Source organism: Sorex fumeus, unplaced genomic scaffold (genome assembly GCF_029834395.1).
Source record: "Sorex fumeus unplaced genomic scaffold, SorFum_2.1 ptg000043l, whole genome shotgun sequence".
Classification (NCBI taxonomy): Eukaryota; Metazoa; Chordata; class Mammalia; order Eulipotyphla; family Soricidae; genus Sorex; species Sorex fumeus.
The window spans coordinates 7852311-7860178 of record NW_026606100.1 but is presented as its reverse complement, the minus strand read 5'-3'; positions in this window follow the sequence as shown (position 1 = coordinate 7860178).

Here is a 7868-nt window from a genome sequence, read left to right as displayed (position 1 = left end):
CAGGGGAGATAATTAACATATACATCCTTGGATACTGTTTAAAAGAAAGGAGATAATTACACAATTTATACAATTCATATAGAATTTGTTTCAGTTGTCTATCATAACTAGTTTGGGATTTCTATTTTTTGAAGTTGGTGAAATCTTACAGAAACGCTTTACTCCTATCATTTACTTCATAAAATTATGCCTCTTAAAATTATCTGAAATCCACTATGAAAATTTATCTCAAATGCAATAGGTCATAGCAGATATTCACACTGAGGTTTTTAATAAATCGGACATTTCTGGTTATAGTGGACTGAGTAATTCGGATCTGGAAAATGTAAAACAAAAGGATCAAATTGTAGGTAATGGAAAGCTAAATATGCAGCAAAGAAAATTACAGTGCAAAGTAAAGGAAACCCAGAAATTAGTCAGTTTAAAAAATAAATTCAATAATTCAATCATCTAATGACCTGTTTTGAAGGAAACAAAAGAGCATTAACAAAGAGGACTGCATCAGTTAATCTTGAGTTTTTATTCTATAAGAAATGCTGGAGTGATAGCACAGCGGGTAGGGCGTTCGCCTTACAAGCGGCCAACATGGCCGACCCGAGTTCGATTCCTCCACCCCTCTCGGAGAGCCCGGCAAGCTACCGAGAGTATTCGATATGCCAGACACAGTAACAACAAAGTCTCCAATGGAGACGTTACTGGGCCCGCTCAAGCAAGAAATAGATCTTAGGCTTGGTCTTGAAGCCTATGTTCTCGCTTGCTTGTTTCAATGTTTTTTGCCTATTTCTACTCCAAAGAAGACAGTGTTCTCTCTTGAACATACACTTATCCTTCTCTCTCCTGTCACATCTTTCTAAATAAGCTTCAGTAAAAACAATCTTGCTTCATCAAGAAAACCCAAAAAAGCCACAAATAGATCTTAACTCTCTTTTAAAGCTTTGTCAGCTATAAAACTCTATCACCATAAACTGAGCTTATCAGACTGCACCACAGTCTGAATAAGAATTTACAGCACAGTGCAGACAGTAGATAAAGGACCAAATATGATGACCTCTCGTGTCTGTATTGCAAACCATAATGCCCAAAAGTAGAGAGAGATTATGGGGAATCATGTTTGCCATAGAGGCAGGGGGAGGGTGGGAAAAGGGGGTATACCGGGGATATTGGTGGTGGGGAATGTGCACTAGTGGAGGGATGGGTGTTTGATCATTGTGTGATTGTAACCCAAACATAAAAACTTGTAACTATCTCACGGTGATGCAATAAAATTTAAAAAAAATATTACAGCACATTTTCTATACAGAAGCTGACAAGTTAGAAGGAATAGGCTCCAAGGCCTAACTCAAGAACAAATAAAAATAATCATTATATAGTACAAAGCAAACTAAAAAAAGAAGTTTTTATTGCCAACTTTTGTGATGCAGATATCTGAAGTAGTATGACTTTTGTGTGATAATTAAGTGAAAAATAGATACTTCCTAACATAAGATAACTACTGATGACTGCTTTTTACCCCTTATCCTGCTTTTTTTTTATTTTGAGGTAGTCCTTAAAAGTATAAGTTCTTTTACTTATTACAAGAAAACATTTTCTTTTTCCAAATGTTTCTGTCATTCATTTTCTCCACCAAAAGTAAAGTAGATATATTTTTAAAATGCTACAAACAAGAAGAGTTATTAGTAGTAGAACACATGCCAAGTATGCGTAGGGCCTGTGATGAAATGCAAGCACAAAAGTTTGTAAGTCTGTAATTGTACCTCACGGTGATACATAAAATATATATATATATATATATATATATATATATATTAAACCTTAAAAAAATATCAAGTTATGTCAAAATTGGTCTAGAAATTTAGTGCAATCTGTATGAAAATTCTATGTTTTGGTGGGGGGGATCACATCTGGCGATGCTCAGGGGTTACTCCTGGCTCATGCACTCAGGAATTACTCCTGGTGGTGCTCGGGAGGTCATATGGGATGCTGGGAATTGAACCCGGGTCGGCCGCGTGCAACCCTACCCGCTGTGCTATAGCTCCATCCCCATGTATGAAAATTCTAGCATATTTTATTGGTATTGATAAATACTGGGGCCGGAGAGATAGTACAGACAGTAGGGCATTTGCCTTACATGCGGACGACCCAGGTTCGATCTCTGGCATTCCATATGGTTCCCAAGCACTGCCAGGAGTAATTTCTGAATACAGAGCCAGGAGTAACCCCTGAGCATGGCTGGGTGTGATCCCTGCCCCCCCCCCACCAAAAAAAGCAAAGAACAAAAAAGAAAGAGTAAATATTTAGTGTCCCTTTTCAGGCCAGACCTAGCAATGTTTTAACTTTACAGAGCTTATTACAAAACAAAAGAAGCTAATGATATAAGCTCTGCTCTGAGGTGCTCCTTCTTGGGCTCCTTGTGCATAGAACAGTCAACAAAAGGGATTTTAAGTTATAATATTTCTTCATTATGTCTTATCAGACCATTCATTTGTTAATTGTCTCCAGAGGGAAACGCTAATCTTCATTTTGCATAGAACTAGGGATACTGCTGTTCAGAGGGTCTTTCAAAATATCTGTTGGAATTTGCTGCCTGTACTTCTGCACTCTGCTGCCTACCCATAACTGTCTGTAGCACTGTATCACTGTCCTCCCATTGTTCATCGATTTGCTAGAGTGGGCACCAGTAACGTCTCCATTGTGAGACTTGTTCTTACTGTTTTTGGCATATCAAATACACCACACCACAGGGAGCTTGCCAGGCTCTGTCCTGCAGGTGGAATACTCTCGGTAGCTTGCCAGGCTCTCTGGAGGAATCGAAGCCGGGTCAGCTGCATGCAAGGCAAACACCCTACCTGCTGTGCTATCACTCCAGCCCCATAAGTCACTGTCACTGTCCTCCCGTTGTTCATTGGTTTGCTTGAACAGGCCCAGAAACGTCTCTATTGTGACACTTGTTACTGTGTTTGGCATATCGAATATGTCACGGGTAGCTTGCCAGACTTTGCCGTGCAGGCAAGATACTCTCGGTACGTTGCTGGGCTCTCTGAGAGGGGCAGAGGAATTGAACCCGGGTCAGCCCGGCCGGCCGCATGCAAGGCAAATGCCCTACCCGCTGTGCTATCGCTTCAGCCCAAACACTGTCCTCCCATTGTTCATCGATTTGCTCGAGGGGGCCCAGTAACGTCTCCATTTTGAGACTTCTTATTACTGTATTTGGCATATCACAATACATCACGAATACATCACGGGTAGCTTGTCAGTCTTTGCCCTATGGGCAAGATACTCTCGGTAGCTTGCCAGTCTCTCCAAGAGGGGTGGAGGAATCGAACCCGGCTCGACCGGGCTGGCTGTGCGCAAGGCAAACGCCCTACCGCTGTGCTCTTGCTCTGGTCGTCCCCTACCCATAAGTAATTAAATAAATTTAATTTTTCTCCAGATGGGCAATTCTATCTTAAAACATTAATTTATCATATTATCTAATTCTACTTTTAGAGTGAACTTATATTTTGTTATTTTTTGGGCCACACCACACCCTTCTCTATTTAGGGCCTACTCCTGCCTCTACAGTCAATAATCACTTTTGGGTTACCAGGGATCAAACCCAGGTCAGCTGCATGCAAGACAAGAGCCTTACCTACTGTCTTATCAGACTCAAAATAAAAGAAAATGTAATATACTATTTCTTTGTTATTTTCATTTAGGCTATTACTTCCCCGGTAGAAAATGAAGGCTGCAATGTGGCCTGTCTAAATGACAACTTCTTTGACCACAAGAAAGTTAAAATTCTACTCTCAAAATTTCCAACTCATTCACCTCAAGAGGCTAAATTTTTATGAACATTTAGATGTCCACTTGAGATATAGAACAACTTCTAAGATTTCTATTAATAAACCATCAATATAATTAAGAGTATCCATAATCTCTATCAGTAGCAGTAAAAAATTTAAATTTATATAAAAATTATCATGCCAATATCTTTATCAACAACGATGGGCCAGGGATGTATGTGTGTGAGCTCTAGGTTTGATTCCAAAATGCCACCAGAGGTCACCTAAGTATAGCTGGGTGAGAACCCAAAACAAAATTTTCACATTAAAACCTAGACAATAAAGTCTGTGGCAATTTTTCTATTTTTTGGAATATATTTAAAGGCCCTCCCGTAGTTCATCAATTTGCTTGAGCGGGCCCAGTAAAATCTCCCATTGGAGATTTTGTTGTTACTGTGTTTGGCATATCGAATACGTCACAGGGAGCTTGCCAGGCTCTGCTGTGCGGGCGAGATCCTCTCGGTAGCTTGCCGGGCTCTCCAAGAGGGGCGGAGGAATCGAACTCGGGTCGGCCATGTTGGCTTCGTGCAAGGCAAACGCCCTACCGCTGTGCTATCGCATTAAATGTGATGTTGGCCAGAGTCCTGCCAGCCCCACCAGGTGACCGTCAAGCCACACCTGATGTCCACTTGGCCTTCGCAGCATGCGAGCTAATAATCCCCACCACCCGATTTCTCAGGGAACCACAGGCTCAGACTGGGACCATGAATTGCTCTTTGCAAGAAAGGAAAATCAGTCCTAGACCTTACCCAGGGTTACTGGATTCTTGTCTTGCCTCACAAAAAAGAATTTTAGTAGACAAGCAGTGAAGTAAAACATTTTATTTGGAGATTTTTGAAGGTGAGGAGGGAGGGCTGGAGCGATAACACAGCGGGTAGGGCATTTGCCTTCCACGTGGTTGACCCAGGTTCGATTCCTCTGTCCCCCTCGGAGAGTCCGGCAAGCTACCGAGAGTATCCAACCCGCATGGCAGAGCCTGGCAAGCTGTCCATGGCATATTCAATATGCCAAAAACAGTAACAAGTCTCACAATGGAGATGTTACTGGTGCCCGCTCAAGCAAATGGATGAACAACAGGAGGGGGGGGGGAGAGAGAGAGAGAGAGAGAGAGAGAGAGAGAGAGAGAGAGAGAGAGAGAGAGAGAGAGAGAGAAGGAAGGGAAAGTGAGAAAGAGTGAGAGAGAGACAGAGAGATAGAGATGGAGACAGAGAGACAGAGGATATCATGCTCCAGAGAGAATATGAGCATCTCCAAGGGCAGAGAGAGTTTTAGCTCAACCCAAAATTAGATATGGAATCATGAAAGTATACACCTCAAGAGGGGAGATGTAGGTGACATATGTGCTCCTCCACATGTGCTTGGCCACATGGGCACAAGCAGCACATGCCCTCAGACAGCATATGTGAGCCCTGCCGTTGCTCAAGGTGGCTTTTACAGGGTTTTTCCAAGCCATCCCCACGTGGGGTTTACTAACTAAATAAGAATCTGGCCTCCAAGCCATGGAGTGAACCTCCTGGTACTTATCTCGGCTATTCTTGGATGTTAGTCTCCTATTTTGTTACTTTATGATCCCCAGATGAATGCAGTCTTTCTATGTCTGTCCCTCTCTTTCTGACTCATTTCACTTAGCATGATACTTTCCATGTAGTACCACTTGTATGTAAATTTCATGACTTCCCGCACATGCTAGGGAAAAGGCAACTCAGATAGAGAAGGGAGCATCAAGTAAAGGGTGTTGGAAGGATCCTCCCAGGATGAGAGATGCATGCTGAAAGTAGACTATAGACCGAACATGATTGCCACTCAATGCCTCTTTCGCAAACCACAGCACCCAAAAGGAGAGAGAAAACAAAAGGGAATACCCTACCACAGGGCTGGGGTGGGATGGGTGGGGGTGGGGGGGAGGAAGAGATACTGGGAGCATTGGAGGTCGAGAATGGGCACTGGTAGATGGATGGGTACTCAATCATTGTATAACTGAAACCCAAGCACAAAAATTTGTAAGTCTACAACTGTACCTCATGGTGTTTCACTAATAAAAATTAAAAAAAAAAGAATCGGTTGCTAGGATTATTGCTAAGTGGGTAGAGTTGGGAGTGGTCTTCTTTGAAAATTCCTTTTCTTGACCTTTGTCCTGCTGGATCTTCTCTTGAGGGTGAGTCCAGTCTTCTCTGGTCTGGGCTAGCTGAGGGTTAATCAGATTAAAGGAAGGAATTGAGTGTTCTCCAGTAATTCCCTTCAGGTCCTTTCTGTATGGAGGGGTCCTCAGGGTGTGTTGCTTGAGTCTTGCTTTCTGTATCCACAAGATGGGTCAGACTGGGCTTTATTAATTCCCAGAAATTTCATTGCCTTAAAGTGCGTGTGTGTGTGTGTGTGTGTGTGTGTGTGTGTGGTGGGGTGGAGGGGAGAGGGGCTTCCCTAATCTACCTACTATATCACTTTCACATAAGACTTTCCAGTAACCAGAAAATTGGGGTCTCCACACATCTTTTGGGGATTTAGAAAAATTTAGCTTTCAAAATTACATTACTGGAGCGATAGCACAGCGGGTAGGGCGTTCGCCTTACAAGCGGCCAACATGGCCGACCCGAGTTCGATTCCTCCGCCCCTCTCGGAGAGCCCGGCAAGCTACCGAGAGTATTCGATATGCCAGACACAGTAACAACAAAGTCTCCAATGGAGACGTTACTGGGCCCGCTCGAGCAAATCGACGATCAACGGGAGGGCCTTTAAGCACTATGATTTACAGTACTGTTAATTATAGGCGTTTATATGTACAGTGTGTATATATATATATATATATATATATATATACAGTGGTCCATGCTCACACCCTCCACCAGTGTCCTGTTCCCTTCCCTCCACCATTGTCTTGGTGGGGGGTGGACTCAACAGACCCCCTTCGAACACAGACACATCTTTGGTAAGCTCAGTTCTATAAACCAGTTCTCAGATTCTATTGTTTTTGACCAGTCTTTATTCCCACAGTTATTTTTATATCCCACACATTTATAGAGATCATTCTTATATCTGTCCTCTTCTGGTTGACTTCATTGAAGTATGATATCACTCATTTCCATCCATGTAGCAGCAAATTGCATGATTTCATTTTTTTCTTATAGCTGATTAGTACTTCATTAAATTTAACTTTAATGTTATTGATCTATCAATAATATTTTACTACAAAAAATATATTGCCTTTGGAAATACTCTGGGCCAAGTCTTCTTTAGCAGAAGACTTAAGAAAGATGATCATTTAGGCAGGTAGAGAGGGAAAGGCCCTCAGCAATGAAACTTAGGTCAAGAGAACTTCTGGGAAGAAAATCCTAAGACTGATCCACCCTGTGGATACAGAAAACAGACCTGATAAGACCTTCAGCGGACCCTAAGGAGGTTGGACCCCTCCTCATGAAGTTCCTCAAATCCTTGGGACCTCTCCCTTCAGGATCATGATCAAGATCATCCTGTTGTTTGTTGATTGCCTCGAGCAGGCACCAGTAATGTCTCCTTCTTCCTAGCCCTGAGATTTTAAAAGAGCCATATTCAATGCTCTTTCAGGGCTAGGAGATTGAGATCTATCAGTTACTGGTAATTGGCATATTGAGTACGACATGGGAAGTTTGCCAGAATCTGCTGTGCGGGCAGGATACTTTCGGTAGCCTGCTGGGTTCTCCAAAGTAAAAATGAGATAATAAGACGTTGCATTCATGGCCGTGCGCTTCCAGGAGCTGGGTTTTATAGTCTCTGGGTCTTGCCCATGATGGGACCACCTGGAGCCATCCGCAACTGGTGGGTGTAACGCCTACCTACTGGAAGATGGGGGATCTGGATGGAGAAGGCCCAGTCCCAATTCGAGCAGGCTTGGAGATCTCAGCTCCGGGACCCGCATGCCTGGGTTCCTCTGCCGGTTCCTTCATGCATGATGCTTGTCCGGACGTGTGGAGAGTGGTCTCAGCATGTCTGTGGCTGGTTCTGAAGGTCTTCAGCTGCCGGGGCTCTGTGTGGGGCAAGAAGGGAAACTCAACCCGCCCCCCTCCATGGGGCCTA